This window comes from Salvia splendens, chromosome 10 (assembly GCF_004379255.2).
Source record: "Salvia splendens isolate huo1 chromosome 10, SspV2, whole genome shotgun sequence".
Classification (NCBI taxonomy): domain Eukaryota; kingdom Viridiplantae; phylum Streptophyta; class Magnoliopsida; order Lamiales; family Lamiaceae; genus Salvia; species Salvia splendens.
In genome coordinates this window covers 27567226-27586371 of record NC_056041.1, presented here as the reverse complement: position 1 = coordinate 27586371, position 19146 = coordinate 27567226, and the positions used below count along the sequence as shown (strand labels likewise).

The 19146-nt window shown below is 43.5% G+C and overlaps 1 pseudogene; it reads left to right on the top strand.

The window, feature by feature from the left end:
• The first annotated feature begins 421 nt into the window (after positions 1–421).
• LOC121752861 lies at positions 422–18409 on the top strand (annotated as a pseudogene).
• The last annotated feature ends 737 nt before the right edge of the window (positions 18410–19146 follow it).

The window sequence follows — 19146 nt, the reverse complement described above, 5'->3', positions numbered from 1 at the left end:
TTGAGTATAGTTCTACAAAAATAATACTGTATCACAGCCAATAATATCAACATATAATTTTAAGGTAAAGATTGTTTTGTATTTTTGTATGAAGTGGGATAAATTTGAATTTTAATTAGAAAATAAAGCATAAAAAAGGAACTTAACATATTTAAAAAGAGATTACATATTAATAACCCTTCATCAGAATTGAGCCCCCTCTCCATTTTCACTCTCACGCCGCTTGAATCCGATAAAGTAAGCTTTCAAATCTCAATTCTTCTTCCCCTTTCGCAGAATAATTACCATGGAAATTTGTTGTTGAAGATGGAGTTGGAACTTATTGTAAAACCAAATTTATTTAATGTTTTATTATCCTATTTTGCTCCTTCTTTTTATATAGGATCCTAACAATATACTTATAATATTGTGGAACACAAAGATGGGGAAATTCCATGTGTCTTCGGATTCCGATTATGAACCCACAGAGCGAGAGAAGGCGCAACTTAGGAAAGAGAAGGCGAGACGCGAAAAACAGAAGGCTCAGCGTATGAAAGAAAAAAAAGAGAAGGCGGCGCAGCGCTTGAAAGAAACAAAAGGGAAGGAAGAGAGGAAAGAAATAAAAGTGAAGGAAGAGATGAAAGAAACAAAAGAGAAGGGTTTTGGGAAGAGAGAGAAGAAAACAAGGGCGAAGAAGTATCCATTGTTGAGCAACTATCTTCGCCTCTATTTTCCAGAAGAGGCGCGTGATGGGGTGCGTACTAAACAAGCCCAACAGCAATGACGGCCCATCAGCCCAAAGCCCAAGGAAGAGTATGAGTTCGGCATTACCAAAGAGTTCGGCCTCAGCCTACAGCTCGGTAAAAGCCAACCAATCAAGCTCTACTCTCAGATCGGCAACCAAAGCAGTTCGGTCTCAGTATTCGACCGAACAAAGAGTTCGGCCTCAGCCTACAGCTCGGTAAAAGCCAACCAATCAAGCTCTGCTCTCAGGTCGGCATCAAGCTCTGCTCACAGATCGGCAACCAAAGCAGTTCGGTCTCAGTATTCGACCGAACAAGGAGTTAGTGGACCCATACAGGATTTCCACAACTTCCAACACACCCACTACCACTTGGTGTCAACTCAGGCCACGATCGTAGGCCATGACCTACGCTACATCCACGATCTTAGGCCATGACCTACACGACATCCACGACTTAGGGTGGTGATGCAAGCCACGATCTTAGTTCAATATATAAATAGAACTTAGATCAGATAGAAAAAGGTTAAGCTCTCTAGAGATAAAATGATATAGCAAGTCTGTGTTGTAAGCTGTAATCCCAGATCAAGCAATACAATCTTGCCCTCCCTTCTTCCCGTGGACGTAGATTTACTTCAGTAAATCGAACCACGTAAATTCATTGTGTCATAGTCTCTTTTCTCTACCAGCATTTACTAACATCAAAAATTCGCGGATTCATCACTGGCGCCGTCTGTGGGAACCAGAGAACAAAATTTGTGATAAAGCGAATTTTTGATCCATTTTTTCCACCCAAAAAATGCATACCAGATCGCAGAGTACCCGTATTCCTGCCCGTGAGAACCAGGAGGAAGCCAATCCATCCCATAGGTCTGGAAAACAGCCTAGGGATAAATCCACCACCAGTTCTCATGGCGAAGGAACAAGCCGCTCCAAAAATCGTCCCACTGAGTCTTCCCAGCAGCCCGATTTGAATGAGGCTGTCAAGCAGTTTTTGGCTGAAAAGCAGGAGGAATTCTTAACCTTCCTGCAAAAAAGCCAAAAGCAGCCGGAGACGAAAACGGCGGATTCCCCCTCTCCCTCCATACGAGATAGTCACTACCGCAGTAGTGTCATGTCTTCCAGGAGAAAGAATCCTCGGTACCGGAATCACAGGAGAACTCCATCTCCTCCATACCGAAGAAATGTCGGGTTCGCCATGTACAGAGCATTGAGGACTCCGTTCTCGGACGATATTACCCGAACTCCCCTACCACAGAACTACCGAACTCCGTCGATAACCTATGACGGACTCGTGGATCCTCATGATTTCTTGGGACGCTATCAATATAACACGGCGAACCAGGGTCTCAACGAGGTCCACATGTGCAAGCTGTTTCCCGAGCTGCTCATCGGGAACGCGAGAAGGTGGTTCGATAGCCTCCCCCAAGGCAGCATTAGATCTTACCGAGATCTAATGGATGCTTTCCACAGGAGGTTCTTTCAGAAAGCGGAAGCCCGGATCACTTCGGCTCAGCTGCTTTCTATACGTCAAGGTCGCGACGAAAGGATCAGCGACTTCATGACGAGATTCCACAAGGAATGCCTACAAGTAGATGATCTCAACGATCTACTTGTCATTTCGGCATTCCAAAATGGAATCCTGCCCGGAGCTCTCTACAGAAAGCTCGTGGAATGCAGTCCGCAAACAGCTCAAGAGATGTGGGACATTGCGGACCAGTTCTCCCGTGCCGATGAGGCTGACCGTCGCAAACGGTCTTTAGACAGCTCATCCCGAGGAGACAGGAGGAAGCCCGATCATAGCGATCAGGGACCTCCTCGCCGAACTCCTTTTGGCGATCAGGGACATCCTCGCCGAACTCCTTTTGAAAGGATTCAAAGGACTCCGGTGCAAGACAGATTGGGACCCCGTCTCAATCCCGAGAAGCCGCCCGCTCAGTTCGTACCGCTGAACAAGCCGAGAGCGGAAATTTTCGAACTGCACTCTGACCTGTTCGAAAAGCCAAAGCGGATGACGAAATCAGCCGCGCGCCGACCCCAGGATAACTACTGCTCCTACCATCAAGACCACGGTCACGATACCGAGGAGTGCAGAAACTTGGCTGCAGGTATCGATGTTCTTGTGAGGGCAGGAACATTGAAAAAATACCAAAGCAAGCAGTCAAAGAAGAATAAGAAGCAGAGAGGTGCGAACTGCGCTCCTCAGGATCCGAAAAGGCAGCCGGATCCCGAAGACGATGACGAGCCGCAATATGATGGAGTAATCCTGACTATTGACGCTCTCCCTGCCGGGAAGACCAAGTCGTCCCTGAAGTCAGAGCGCAGGGGCTCCAATCGAGAGGAGCCAACGCATAAAAGGCTGAAGCAGGACGAAGTGATTACGTTCTCGGATGCTGATCCCGTCCCGGCCATCTCTCCTCACCAAGACGCCATTGTCATCCAAGCCGGAGTGGCAAACAAACTGATCCACAGGGTGTTTGTGGATACAGGAGCGTCAGTCAGCATTCTTTTTAAAGAGTGCTTCGACAAACTAGAAGTGGACCCAGCTCGGCTCAGCCCGGCTCCGCTTCCCCTGAAGAGCTTCGCCCAGGAGGACACCCGCCCTGAAGGTATTATCAGCCTTCCGATCACGGTGGGGAAAGCGCCTACTAGCTCCAGTACGATGATTGAGTTTTTCGTGGTGAAAGCTCGGTCCCCGTACAACGTCATCCTGGGAAGAGACTGGCTCAACACAGTTCGGGCCATTTGCTCCACTTATCACCTCACCATCAAGATCCCTACTAAAGGAGGGATAGCGGTCATCCGAGGTGACCAAAAGAGAGCAAAGGAATGTCTGCAAATTGCGCTTAGAAGTGCCGAGCATTCAGATCGGCACCACCAAGCATAGCAATCACAGCAGCCGGAGTCAGAGGCAATGACCGAAGTCATACCGGAGCCGAATTCGATGACAGTTCAGCTGTACGAAGACGATCCATCCAGAACGGTTAAGATCGGCTTCGCGGGAACGCCTCTACTTCGGGAAAAAACCATCCAGCTCCTCAAGGAGTACAAAGACGTCTTTGCATGGTCTCCGTTGGACATGACCGGAGTGCCCCCCGAGGTAATCACTCATCGTTTAAATATTGATCCTTCGGTCCGGCCGATAAAACAGAAGCAAAGACTCTTTGCGGCAGAACGAAGTCAAGTCATCCATGACGAAGTCCGTCAATTATTGAAGGCGGATGTGTTATTCGAAGTGAAGTATCCTTCGTGGGTGGCCAATCCTGTCATGATCAAGAAAAAGGAAGGAGGATGGCGGATGTGCATAGATTTCACCGATCTAAATAAGCACTGTCCCAAAGATTGCTATCCCCTTCCGAACAGAGATAAAAAAGTAGAAGCTTTGATAGGCTTTGAAATTTTTTGTTTTCTTGATCTATACAAAGGATACCATCAAGTTTTAATGGATGAGATTGACGCTTCAAAGACGGCCTTCATTACTGATTTCGGCATTTTCGCTTATAAAAAGATGCCATTCGGTTTAAAGAATGCCGGAGCCACTTATCAAAGGATGGTAGACAAGCTTTTTCGGCACCTGATTGGAAAGGAGGTCGAAGTGTATGTTGACGATATAGTCGTCAAAAGCAAAAGCACTTCGGAGTACGAGCACAACCTCAAGTCCACTCTCAACGTGCTCAAGAAAGCCAACCTCAAACTTAATCCCCAAAAGTGTACCTTTTTGGTAGATTCGGGAAAGTTTCTGGGTTGTTGGGTTTCAAAGGACGGACTCAAGGCAAACCCCTCAAAAGTTCAAGTCGTTCAGAACATGGCAATGCCGAAGTCCATACATGACGTGCAAAGGCTAACCGGATGTCTAGCCGCACTGAATCGATTCCTTTCCCAAGCAGCCGAAAAGCAACTGCCGTTCTTCAAGGTGTTGAAAAATGCACCAAAGTTCGAGTGGGGAGCCGAGCAGAAAAAGGCCTTTGACGAGCTCAAAAGTTATCTAGCCGAGCTTCCTATTCTCTCTGCTCCAACCGAAGCCGAAGTAATATTCTTATACTTAGCGGCATCGGATCAAACCATCAGCGCGGTGCTTGTACGAGAAGAAGGCCTAAAGCAGCTTCCCATCTATTTTACAAGCCGAGCATTAAGAGGTCCAGAAACCAGGTATCAACCTCTGGAAAAGATTGCTCTGGCATTAGTAAATGCAGCAAGGAGACTGCGGCCATACTTCTATGCTCACAAGGTATGCGTCTTAACTGATCTGCCACTTCGGCAAGTGTTGACCAAACCAGAAGCATCAGGCAGAATCGCCAAGTGGGCTATAGAGTTGGGAGAGCACACAATTGAATATCTACCTCGGAAAGCCATCAAGGGACAAGCCTTGGCAGATTTTCTTGCAGAAGCAAAGTTCGATCAAGCAATTCCTGTTATTGCCGAACAGAAGAATTCCGCCAATGCCGAACTAGCACAGCCCTTGGAATCCGAAGTAGAGCCGCCGGACTGCTGGAGCGGATTCGTAGATGGAGCTTCAAACAAGATGGGAAGTGGAGCTGGTATTCTACTTGTCGCTCCCGACGGACACGAGGTAACCTACTCACTTCGGTTCCTATTCCCCACTACTAATAATGAAGCCGAGTACGAAGCCCTCCTGGCCGGACTCCAGTTAGCGCAAAGTCTGCTCGTCAAATCTCTCAAAGTCTATTGTGATTCACAAGTCATAGTAAATCACATGTTGGGTACAAGTGAAGCTCGTGACGAGAGAATGAAGAAGTATTTGGACAAAGCGCAAAGCATCAGCCGAAGTTTCTCCTATTTTCGGATAATCCGCATTCCCAGAGCGGAAAATAGCCGAGCAGATACCTTAAGTAAGTTGGCCTCAGATCCGAGCTCAAAGGCGGAAGAATTAATGCATCGAAGCATTGATGAAGCCGAGGTACATTCAGTATCCAGCTCGCCGAACTGGATGACGCCGATCTTGCAGTATCTGGATCAAGGACAATTGCCCGAGGATAAGAGAGAAGCTCGGAAGATCACTTGCCGAGCACTTCGGTACGAACTTCATGAAGGAGTCCTCTTTAGAAAGTCTTACCTCCAGCCGTTATTGCGGTGTGTAGGACCAGAAGAGACGGACTACATCCTCAGAGAAGTTCATGAAGGATCGTGCGGTAGCCACATCGGAGCCAGAGCTTTAGCTAAAAAAGTTCTGAGATGGGGATATTATTGGCCAACCATGGTACAAGAGGCAGTGCAGCTCGTCAAGAAGTGTACGAAGTGCCAAATTCATGCAAATGTCCCAAGGATGCCGCAGACCGATCTATACACTATGCAAAGCCCTTGGCCTTTCATGCAATGGGGCATAGACATAGTGGGACCACTTCCTCAAGCTCCTCGGCAAATGAAATTCCTTATCATTGCCGTGGACTACTTCACGAAGTGGGTGGAGGCTGAACCATTAGCTACGATAACGAGCTCAAAGGCATTGGACTTCGTCTGGAAGAACATAGTGTGCCGATTTGGCATACCCCACATCCTCATCTCGGACAATGGGACTCAGTTCACCGACAAGACGTTCAAGAATTGGTGCCAAGAGCTGAACATTCAACAGCGGTTCACTTCGGTCTCCCATCCCCAAGCAAACGGACAAACGGAAGTAACGAACCGGATTCTGGTGAAAGGGTTAAAAGCTCGGTTAGAACAAGCCAAAGGACAATGGGTAGAAAATCTCCCTCAAGTCCTATGGTCCTACCGAACTACACCCAAAACCTCCAACGGTGAAACTCCGTATAGTCTGGTGTACGGCACTGAAGCCGTAATTCCCGTGGAGATCGGCGTACCCAGTCCCCGAACTCTAAATTTCTCCTCAGAAATGAATGACGACGGACTGAGAGCAGAACTAGATCTCGCCGAAGAAAGAAGAGAATTGGCGTGCATAAAAGCAGCCAAGTATAAGGAGCAAGTAGCCCGGTATTATAACCAAAGGGTGAAAAAGCTTCAATTTCAAGTGGGAGATCTCGTCTTGAGAAACAACGAAGTAAGCCGAGCAGAAAAGCTGGGCAAACTCGAACCCACATGGGAGGGTCCATATCGGGTGTCAGAAGTCCTCGGCAAAGGGTCTTATAAATTGACTCACATGTCAGGAGAACAAGTACCCCGAACATGGCACGTCTCCAACCTCAAGAAGTTCCACTTGTAAGAGACAAAAGTCCGGTCAGTCCGTCTCGTGTCTAGTTCGGTCATAGGGGTATGTGTTTTTATTTGTTTGTTTCTTACTTGTACCTTTTACTTGTCGTTTTTTAAAAAAAAAAAAGTTTAAAGTTTTTTTCCTTCATCTTTTTCATTTTTTCTCTATGTGTTCTGTCTCTATGTGCTTGTCGTCTCTTACAAATGGTACCAAGGTATATCGTTCTTTAAAGACTGATCCCCTTTTTAGATCGATTATTAAAGACTATTGTGAGTCCAAGCTTCTAAGGAGGATATAAGACCACAATTCAGCTTAACAAGCAGTCCGTCTGAAACGAACTGCAATAAGCCAACGATTGTGAGTCCAAGCTTCCAAGGAGGATACAAGACCGCAATTCAGCTTAATAAGCACTTCGTCTGAAACGAACTGCAATAAGGGAAAGTCCGATCCACGCGATAAACCTCGCCGAATTAGGACGACCAAGTTCGGTCAAAGAAGTTTACCTCATAAGACCGGGGACGACCATGTCTAGTCAAAGAGGTTTACTGCATGAGACCACTTCGGTTAACAGGGAAAGTCCGATCCACGCGATAAAACTCGCCGAATTAGGACAAGGGAAAGTCCGATCCCCAAATTAGGACAACGGAAAGTTCGATCCCGGCGACAAAAATCGCCAAATTAGAACACAAACCAAGTCCGGTCAAAGATGTTTATTTCATCAGACCAAAGACGAGTCCGGTCAAAGAAGTTTACTTCACAAGACCAAGGACCAAGTCCGGTCAAAGAAGTTTACTTCATAAGACCGAGGACAAGTACGATGAAATTTTTTCGCTAAGCTGTAAATACAGTGTTAGAAGCGAAAACAAAATTTCATTTTTCAAATCTTGTTCGGCATACAACTCAGCTACCCTACAAAATGGCGTTACGCTATTACAAAGGACTATTCTACTGTCCAGGGTTGCTGAAGTTAAGCCACCTATCTGCAAAATCCTCTGGAAGCCGAGTTCGGTTGTTCCGAGCAGATGAAGAATAAGCAGGTCGACGAGACGCTATCCTCGACCCAACACCTCTTCCGCGAGCCCCAGAAGCTCTAACCCCTCGGCGATGAAGAGTCTCTGCAATAAGCATCTGCTGATCTTGCTCGCTCATAGTCACAACTCCTCGGCGAATTTCAGTCCGTCCCTGTCTTGACGATTCCGGTTGCTCCTGAGCCCGTTCTCGTCTTGACGTTTCCGGCTGTTCCGGAGTTCGTTGTTGACTTGGAGTAGGATTTTGAACAAGGGAACCAGAGGCTTGATCTGGAGTACGAGCATCTGTTGGCGGGAAATGCCTAAGGAATCTCTCGATTGCGGGACGCCGGGAAAGAATGATGTCGTACCGAGAAGCCCAGCGCCGTAATGATTTCACAACTTGTTGGCAAGCCGAGCTCTCCAGCGCATTGTTCCTCCGGAGTACATGATATTCCTCCCACAGTTCGTCAACTCGACTCTGAACATCTGATATGGTCACTCCCCCGCGCACACGGATGTAATCCTCGTACGCAGTCCTCTCAGCAATGGTCGTATTCAGCTCGGCCTCCAGATCCTTCTTATCGGACTCTAAGTCCTTATTATCGGCCCCCAGCTTCACTAAACGAGCCAGAAGCTCGTCATTCTTCGTCTGATCGGCTATAGCTCTTTTCTCAGCTTCGTCTAAAGCCGAAGAGTACAGCCGTTTCCAGTGAAGTATCTCCATCTCCTTGAGTACAAAGCAGCTATATTAGTTCGGCAGCTGTACCGAGCAGATAGTAGAATACAACAGGAATAAAGGCGAGTACGAAAAGCTATACGAAGACAAGTGTAGAGAATTTTTCATTCACAAGGAAAATTTTTTACACTAGGAGGGCTTCAAAGCCATTTTACAAGGAAGAAACTGGACTAAGAGAAGGGAGACGAAATCATACTCCGCCAGCTTCGTCTCCGGCTCCTCGGCCTGGTTCAGCTTCTTTCTCCTGAACTACCTCAGCCTCGGCCTCGCATCCTGCCGGCCTCGCCTCCGCCTCCTGATCGGCTTCCTTCTCCGGATGCCCGGCCCGCTCGACTTCGGCCTCCCGCTCCAGCGGCTCGGCCTCACCCTCTCCGTTGTAAGTCGAAGCGGGTGAAACGGGTCCCACGGAGGCAAAGATAGCCTCCAGGTTCTCGTCCCGATCAGCTCGACAACTCCGGACTCGGTCTGCAGAAAGCAGGACCGAGGATGAAGCGAGCTCCTCAAGGAGCGGCAGATTCTGAAGCCGAGCTGCTATCTCTCGGCTGTACAGAGGCAGCACGACGTCGGCCCCCTGCTCGCCCTTATCGGTAATTAGCCTTACCAGACTACCGACAAAGGCCGAGAACTGGCTGCTCAAAAAGAGTTTCTCCGTGTAAACACGGAGAGCCTCCCCCTGGGCAGCCACGGCGGCAGCCTCCTTCTGAGCCTCCCGGTGCTTCGTCTGCTCTTGCAGGATGATGAGCTGGTTTTTGGCTGACCGGGCTTCATCCTGAGCCGAGATCCTAGCAGCTCGGGCCCTCTCAAATTTGGCCTCAGCCTGTTCGGCCAGACTACGAGCAAGATGCAACTCCTTCTGCATCTCCTCGTAGTCGTGGGATGCTTTGGAGAGCTCCACGGAGACGAGCTTGGCTCTCTGAAGATGAACAAGGAAAAAACTCAACAGAATGGCCATCAAAAAATGTGGAAAAGAAGCCAAGTCAGAAAGCTTACCTCCACAAAATTCGTCGGCCATTGAAAAGGCTCAGGGACGTGTTCCGGGATGTCTGCAACCACCTCGGAGATGACCAGGTCTTTCCCCGGCACTCTTGGGGACTCATGAAATTTCCCCTTCCCTTTAGCCGAACACGACTCCGGCACTTTCGGATCCGAAGAAGAGGTTTTTTGCCTCTTCGGATTCTTCTCGGCTTCAGACGCCGAGCGAGGGGCTCTCTGCCTCTCCGGCTCCACAAGCTCGGAGGACTTTCGGATAGCCTTGTTCAGCATGTACACTGCCAAAAAGCAAGAAAGCAAGGTTAGTTTTCTTCGTTAAAGCAGTAGAGCATAAAGATAAAGAGAAATCCTCACCCTCGGCCTCTTCGTCCGAAGACGAGATGTCGAACACGACGTCGCCCTTGACGAGCTCAGACTCCGTGTATTGTTTCCTAACTATGGGAATCTTGTTGAGCTCGCCATCGAGCTCGTCCAACGGTTCAGGCCGAGGATGACGGATAACGGACTTCGGCCCTCTCCAGGGAAAACTAGGAGCCGCGGTCCTATCATAGTAGAAGAAGCGGTTTTGCCACTTCGGCCACTTCGTTTTACAAAAGGCCCTAAAGGGCTGTACAGGGATCAAGTAAAACCAAGACCCCTTCCTCTTAAATTGAAAGAATTTAAGGATCGCCTTCAAAGACAAATCCCTTCCTAACCTACGGAGTTCGGCAGCGAAGGCCGACAAGTGCCTCCAAGAGTTCGGAGTCACCTGGCCTAAAGGAAGCTGAAAAAAATCTAGTAAATCTATAAAGGCAGAAGGGAGGGGGAAACGAAGCCCGCATTCTAAGCAGGCCTCGTACACGGTGGCGTAACCCTCCGGCGGGGAGTCAGCCCTATGATCACCGTCAGGTACCACCACCTTCCCCCCAGGAAAAAAGTATTTTTCGGGTAGGGATATCACAGTATCCTTACTCAAAATACTATGGAAATACTCTACGGTCTTCTCCCCGGACTCTTTCCGGCCAGAAGACCCCTTACCGCCTCTCCTACCGATACCCGACTCCGAAGAAGAAGAAGAAGACATTTTTCTTACTTTTTGAAGGTGAAGAAAGTCTGAAGAAATTCTTAAAAGCGGAGAGAGAATTTTCGCAAAAAAGAGAGAGTGCAGAAGAAGCAGTCGCAAAAGTGCTTCAATGATGAAGAAAGGAGGTATTTATCAGATTCGGCGAAGATTTCAAAATCGTCGCACCGTTTCGAATCCCACCTTTTCAGGATTCAACGGCCGGATTTTACTGTCGCATTTAATGCAAGGCACGTCCCCTGACATCAGCCTCCCCCTTGCCTTTATCCAGAATGCCGAAGTGACTCACTTCGCCGAAGTGATTCACTTCGCCCTTCGGGGGGGGGGTAGTGATGGGGTGCGTACTAAACAAGCCCAACAGCAATGACGGCCCATCAGCCCAAAGCCCAAGGAAGAGTATGAGTTCGGCATTACCAAAGAGTTCGGCCTCAGCCTACAGCTCGGTAAAAGCCAACCAATCAAGCTCTACTCTCAGATCGGCAACCAAAGCAGTTCGGTCTCAGTATTCGACCGAACAAAGAGTTCGGCCTCAGCCTACAGCTCGGTAAAAGCCAACCAATCAAGCTCTGCTCTCAGGTCGGCATCAAGCTCTGCTCACAGATCGGCAACCAAAGCAGTTCGGTCTCAGTATTCGACCGAACAAGGAGTTAGTGGACCCATACAGGATTTCCACAACTTCCAACACACCCACTACCACTTGGTGTCAACTCAGGCCACGATCGTAGGCCATGACCTACGCTACATCCACGATCTTAGGCCATGACCTACACGACATCCACGACTTAGGGTGGTGATGCAAGCCACGATCTTAGTTCAATATATAAATAGAACTTAGATCAGATAGAAAAAGGTTAAGCTCTCTAGAGATAAAATGATATAGCAAGTCTGTGTTGTAAGCTGTAATCCCAGATCAAGCAATACAATCTTGCCCTCCCTTCTTCCCGTGGACGTAGATTTACTTCAGTAAATCGAACCACGTAAATTCATTGTGTCATAGTCTCTTTTCTCTACCAGCATTTACTAACATCAAAAATTCGCGGATTCATCAGCGCGTGTAGAGGAGTATTTGCGTATGATTCCCAAACAAGATTGCATAAGCTTTGAGAATTCTTGGGATAAAATATATCGAGCTGAATTTTTTATCGCCCGTAAATTGGAAAACTTCGCATACAGGTTTCGTTGTTTGGTAATCAAACACCTCAAACCCTAGCTGTTTGTTTACCGTTTGGAAACAAATTTTTATTTATTTCTAAATTTACATTTTACTCCTATCACTGTTTTATATGTTTACTATTTTAGTAATTATATTTATAATTTATGGTGTCAACCATCTTAAATGTAAGTTGATGCTCCGCTCCTCCTATTATGTATAATACAAGTTGATATTCATGTTTCTCTTCTGTTCAAATCACTAGATTTATTAACTAGTGTAATAAATCTATCATTTTGATGCTCTAAGAACTCAAGCAATTAAATTGATTTATTAATTTTATAAATAAAAATTATAGATTCAATAATGTTTTATAATAATAAAATTAAGATTGAGTATTAAATCTATTAAGTACGTATAAGTTTAGAATTCAAAAAATTTAATTGTATATTGTATTATTTAAATAAAGTTTAAATTCATTATATTAGATTAAATTTGTAAAAAAAAAATTCGTGAGTGAAGTTGGAAAGAATAATTCAAAAATTTAGCATCATTGGAGTATTTAAAATTTTTACATTTATGTACACTTCCTAAACAAAATAGTATAAAATTAAACCAATGATGCAGCCGGTTTAGGTATGAGAGATTGGAGATTGTGGTGAGAAGATTAGAGTATATATTTGCTTAAATCATGCCATCCATATAAATACACACAACTTTCCTAAACAAGTAATTCTAAATATAAATAAATGTTTTTATATGCATAAGGATAGTATGATATATGTACAAAACATATATTTAAATAAAGAGTAGTGATAAATTAACAAAATTGTATATACAATTTGGGGTATTTTAGTAATTTTACATTTACAATAAATTAATAATGATTAATTAATTTAAGGTATTATATTACTACCCTTTTATGATCATTTAGGAAACTTAATCATTCCATAATCAACATTTATACATTTTAGGAAATGATTTATTACATCTTCCTAATCAATTCATTTTTTCTTCTTCCATTACAAGAATGACTTTATCTCTTCTACAAAATAAATTATCGTTGAATGGTGCATTAGATCAATGAGCAATTGCAGTAAAAATAAGTGTAAAAGTTATAACAAATGTTATATTTTGAATGTAATTGTGCTATGTTAAATAAATGGAAAGTTTTCAACGAGAAATTTTATATATCATAGAATTGAAATGCAACGTATTAATTCCATTCTAGTTAAATTGAAATTTAATTAGTTAAGAAATTCATAAATCAATTTATGAAATTTGTCTAAATAAATGGTGATTGAAATTTAAAGGTATCTCTTCCTTTTTAAATGATAATTTTTGTTATCTTCAATGTATGAAGTTTTTCCTAAATCAATGGGGATTGAAATTTTAAGGCATCCCTTCCATTTTTAAATGATAATTTTAGTTTAATGAAAATTTTATTAGACAAGAAATTCAATTTATGAAATTTCCCTAGATGAATGGGAATTCAAATTTGATGATATCACTTCGATAATAGTATAGTACTAGTTAAACAAAAACTTTAGTAGTCAAGAAATTCAATTTTTTATATTTTCTTAAACAAATGAAAGTGTATTATTACAGTGATTGTATATAATTTCATTTATATTGTATAATTTGAAATATAAAGGGGTCATCAATATTTGACACTTGACTAAACAAATGGAAGCGTTTTAATTGCATTGATGGTATATAATTTCATACCTTATGTAATTCATGCAATTTGGTAATGAGTTGACTTTACAAATATAATAAAAGGGTAGTTTAGTGAAGATATAATAATTAATACAAAAACTGGTTTAAATAAAAATCGGTTTAAAATATAAGGGTATATTGTATATACAATCTTTGTTAATATATCTTTATTCTTAAATAAAATCCTAAAATAATCTAAAATGCTATTTTAACCTCATTATGACATTGCTATTATGTTCTCTATATTTATATTGGTAGAGTAATTAGTTAATTTATTATCAAAGTACATGTTGGTTATTGTACATTTATAAAATATTGGAAGTTGCAAAATAAAAAGGAAAATAATCCACAGAAGAAGCTGTATAAAAATGTAATTGTGGTCATATTCAGCTGAAGGCATTGTTTACAATAGCGCACTTTGGAATGTTGTTTAAAGCATAGATTCATGTTGATCTAGAGCGGATGGAGAGGCCATTGGTGATAATGGAGTCAGAGGATTGGGACTATATCGATTTTCATAACTGGACTACATCAGTTAAACGTCATACCAAATAAGGATCTCAATCGAATTCCAATGCAATAAAACTCCAACATGCAAGGGAGAAATTTAAACACAAGCTAATCAAGCAATAGAGGGAGAGAAGGATGGAGGGAGAAATGATCAAATAACGAGGGAGATTTACCACTACTATGAAACATGTTTAATTAGTAAGGTCTCTTTAACTAATTCAAACGTTTAGAGACGCATCCATCTAATCACCAATCAAAATCGATGATAACAGAAGCCAAATGAACACACAATCCAGCAGAAACTCAACTGAAAACCAAATTGAAAAAGAGAGGAAAGGGGATCTTAGTCTCGATAGTGTGGCTGTGGAGTTTTCGTCGGCCTTCCACTTCTCTACTTGTTGGACCTGCCTCTTCACTTCGCCTTTTGAAATCAATCGCCGGCAAGCTACTAGTCTTCGAGAGGTGCGGCGACGGTGAGAAATCCGAACTTCACAAAATCAAGACACCCCTTCTTCTTCGTCAGTTCTGGTCTTCAATCGAACAAATGGAGTCCTCCCCTCTCCACCTAAGTTACGTCGCCGGAGCTCCGTAAAATCTGGGGAGGGAGGAAGAGGAAGAATGGGACTGAGGTTCCTTCAAGAATCACCGGCAGCAGCTTCAAACTTCGACGGAGAATGGGATTTTCCGCCCAGGAATCATCGCCAGCGGCTTCAAATATCGCCGGAGGCAGCATTGGAAGTCACCGGAGGTGGTGAAATCCTGATTTAATCGATCCCCAAACGAGGAGATAGGCATGCACAAGGGTCACGAACCGCCGGTTCCGGTTCATGAACCGGCGGTTCAAGGTTCAGGAAATGCTTGAACCTGAACCGGCCCGCCTAGCTCCCGGCGGTTCCAGTTCAGGTTCAAAAAACCGGTGGTTTACGCGGCGGTTCAAAACCGCCGGCTTTCGGCTTGAACCGCCGGTTCTGGGCCGGTTCGACGATTCGTCGACTTTTTTTTTTTTCATTTTTCAACTATTCAATTTTTAATCAAATTACATTACACTTTCAAAGTTGTTTATGTATGAAATGCGAGTAAATAAAATTGAAAAAAATACGACTAAAGTTGCAATTTTATTGAAATTCCATGTTTACAAGTTACAACAATTACAAATCGAAAACATATGCCGGTCTTGAAGTCTTAAACAAAATTTAAATACAAATGAGACTACTAGTCAACAACTAATTACAAATGACAAGAACGACATTGAAGTTCTTAAACGTATAAGTGTATTATATATATACTCTTAACCGGCGAAGAAGATCTTTCTACATAACTAAATTAAGGACACCTTTAGCAATTCAACTTTAAATGTTGAGTTTCGTCTAACAATCAACAATTATAGTAGAATTGTCAAAAGTTTCCCTCATTTAGCCGTATAGAGAAATATACTTCATCGACTAGAGTATATACAAATACAAGTATGTAATTGTATTTGCATATTTTTAAAGTAGGAATTAATGGAAAAAAATAAATAAAAGAAAAAGGACTTGAGCTCAACTTAAATTTAAAATTTAAGTTGAGGTGCCTACGTATCCCAATTGCTCATTTGCATTAGGGAATCAAAGTCCACGTAGTTCTCTTACCTTACTTACCTATTTGGCTTGGCCGGCGGCGGTTGACGGTTGGCCTAAGCTTCATCCCCGGTGAATTCATCTTGTGATCCCTCTTGACGATCATCCCAATCATTTTCTTGTTCTCGGACGTCAGCTTTGGCCCAATCATTTTCTTGTTCTCGGACGTCTCTCCCAAACCCGGAACAAAAAAAAAGTTCAGTACAAGCAAGGAATACTATCTCTATTCTAGAACAAAAAAAGAAAAAACTCCCTCGATTTCGATTTCTCCTTCGATGATCTCGGCCTCCCCCCGCGGACGATCTCGATCACCTCCTTGACCATTCGCAGCTGCGGCAGTTTCATTCTCTACACGGCGCAGATCCGAGTTTCGCCCAAGTTGGTTCCAATTACGATCAAATGCATTCTGTTTTCATATCGTCGTCTTCGGAGCTGCGTCACCTTTCTGGAGATGGCATGCGGAGCTGCGATGGTTCGGGGCTCATGAATTCCGCTTCTCCGGATTCAGAGTCGCAGCATATTTCTGGCTATCTCAACATGCCGTCGCCCGAATCAAACGAATCGAATTGCGATGGTGGAGTGAAGGAGATGAATTGCCCCTCACCAGACTCACAGGGCTCCGGGAATTTTGTGTCGGATTCAAATAATCGTGTTGCCAGATCGGGCAAGTTCTTCGCCTAATTCGAGTAACAGTTCGGTTAGAAATAGTGTTGTTGATCAGAAGATTAAGTTAGAGGAGCCTGCTAGTAACGTTAGCAGTATTTCTTTGCTGAAAAGGAAAAAAGAGGGTGATGATTTGAGGCATAGTGACCCAAGGATTAAGTATAGGAAATCTATCTGTGATGCAGAGATTAATACAAGTACCAATAGTAATTAGGGGTTGAGTGAGGAGGATGAGAAAAGAAAGGCAAGGCTGTTGAGGAATCGGGAGAGTGCCCAATTGTCTAGACAGAGGAAGAAAAATTATGTAGAGGAGTTGGAGGATAAAGTGAGGAGCATGCATTCAACAATTCAAGATCTAAATTCCAAGATTTCATACATCATGGCAGAAAATGCTACTATGAAGCAACAGATGGGTGTGGGTTCTACCGCCCCCCCTGCCGTTGTGCCTCCTCCTGGGATGTACACACATCCAGCCATGATGTATCCGTGGATGCCATATGCTCAACCTTATAAGGTCAAGTCGTAGGGCACTCAAGTGCCGTTGGTGCCAATCCCTAGGTTGAAACCGCAGCAGCCTAAGACGAGCAAGAAGGGGGAAAGCAAGAAGAAGCCTAAGACCAAGAAGAATGATGGGCTTAAGACCAAGAAGGTTGCAGGTGTTAGTTTTCTTGGATTGCTGTTCTTCATAATGTTGTTCAGAGGCTTGGCTCCAATGGTTAATGTTAGATATGGAGGAGCTAGGGAAGCATTCAGAGGTGGAGAAAGTTATATTGCGGGCGGGTTCAGTGAGAACCATCCTGGGAGAGTATTGATGGTAAATGGTACTGGTTTTGATGAGAAACATAGTGGTAGAAGAGATTACAGTAGTGTATATCACGGTCAAAGAGGCCAGGAAAGTCCAGGGGATCCAAGAGCAGATGAATCTGTTTGCTTGGGCAATGGCACTGAACCTCTTGCAGCGTCATTGTATGTACCCATGAACAATAAGCTTGTTAAGATTGATGGGAATTTAATCATCCATTCCGTTTTGGCAAGTGAAAAGGCTATGGCATCTAACCAGAATGGAGGTGGTGAGACCGGCCTGGCAGTTCCTGTAGATTTAGCTCCTGCAATTCCTGGTCAGGATGTGGGAAGAAATGGTGCTAGACATCCCCTTTTAAGAGCTCTTGGTGCAGTCGATAAGGATGGTATGAAGTCCACAGCAACTGATGGTAGGCTTCAGAAGTGGTTTAGTGAAGGCCTGGCCGGTAATTTTGATACCTTACACGTGAATTTTTCAAAACCAACGTCTTTATATTGCTAAATATCATCAAGATGTTGTTGCAATCTTTCCTGTATATTTGAATATTTCAACAACGCTGCAACTCATGTGGTGCGGAACAACTTTTGTTGGTCTTATCCGACTATAGATGCAATATGTTTCGAACATGATTTGTTATATTCTCCATGTGTTTCAATGTATTAGCTACTTTGTTACTTATGAGTAAACTTATGTACTTGTGTAATGAGGAACTCTTACTCTATAACAAGCTATCTTTACTGTACTATCTCGTGAAGTCTGCTCATTTTAATTGTCGCGGTCCAAAAAGCATAACAGCCTCTTTCTTTACCATCCCCAGGTCTGCTCATTTTAATTGTCGCTTGTATGTGCACAGAAGTTTTCCAGTTTGACGTGTCGCCTGTTTCTGCATCTGGAGTTATAGTCCCCACCAGTACTTCAAGAAACATATCTGAAGCAGAGAGTATGAATTCCACGAACCCAAGCAAGGCAAGAAACAGGCGGATCCTCCATCCAATCCCACTTCCAGAGTCCTCTCACAACATCTCTGGCGAGCATACACGAAGAAGATCAGAGAAAGAGGATTTGAACTTAAACAAAAATACATCTTCAATGGTGGTCTCGGTGCTCTTTGACCCCAGAGAGGTATCTGATGCTGAGGCGGATGGCGTGATGGGGACGAAGTCCCTGTCACAAATCTTTGTTGTTGTACTATTGGACAGCGTCAGGTACGTCACTTACTCGTGCATGCTTCCTTTCAAGGCTGCTCCTCATCTTGTAACTGCGTGAAATATATGGTCACCGGTTTTGTAGATAGTGTAAGGCGCAGCCTTTGTTAATGAGAAGATCAGTGTATAACTTTGTTAACTGCTTATGTTACTGGAATTTAGCATAATAAGTTCGAGTGTAGACCGATGTTAGGTGATGTACCATGGTCCTTGTAGTAATATACGTGCAAGTTCCTTTTTTGTTTTATTTTCTGTTCTCTTATTACAGCTAATTTTCATATGTTTATGTTTCTTGTTCGAGGATCTTGCATAGAATGTTGGAGTAGAATATAGTGTTTGGATACGAAATCTATGGATGTTTTTAGGATAAATGGCCTAATAAACCAAAATATTTGGTGTATTTTGCAATTTCGGCACGATTTTTGTAATGTCAAAAAGGCCGGTCAAACTAGGGAACCAAAACATGATAAGATCATGATAAATATACAAAACATATATAAACCTCATTTTAAATCATTTTTTTTATCATATAAAGAAGGTGCTATTTTGACGTCCAATCAATATTCAGATAAGTACCCAAACTTGAACCCGGACTCCGATAAGAGACCACAAATGCCAATATTTTGATGTAACTTATTTAAATCACTCAATTTAGTAATAAGCTCGACTCAATCAATAATCTATAATAATTAAAAGGGGCAGTTGGGTGATATCACTTTTATACTCTTTTTGGAGGAATCTTTTTGGAGGAAAAATGAAAAGCTCATTGTGTAATTGATTATTTTTTTCTTTTACAAA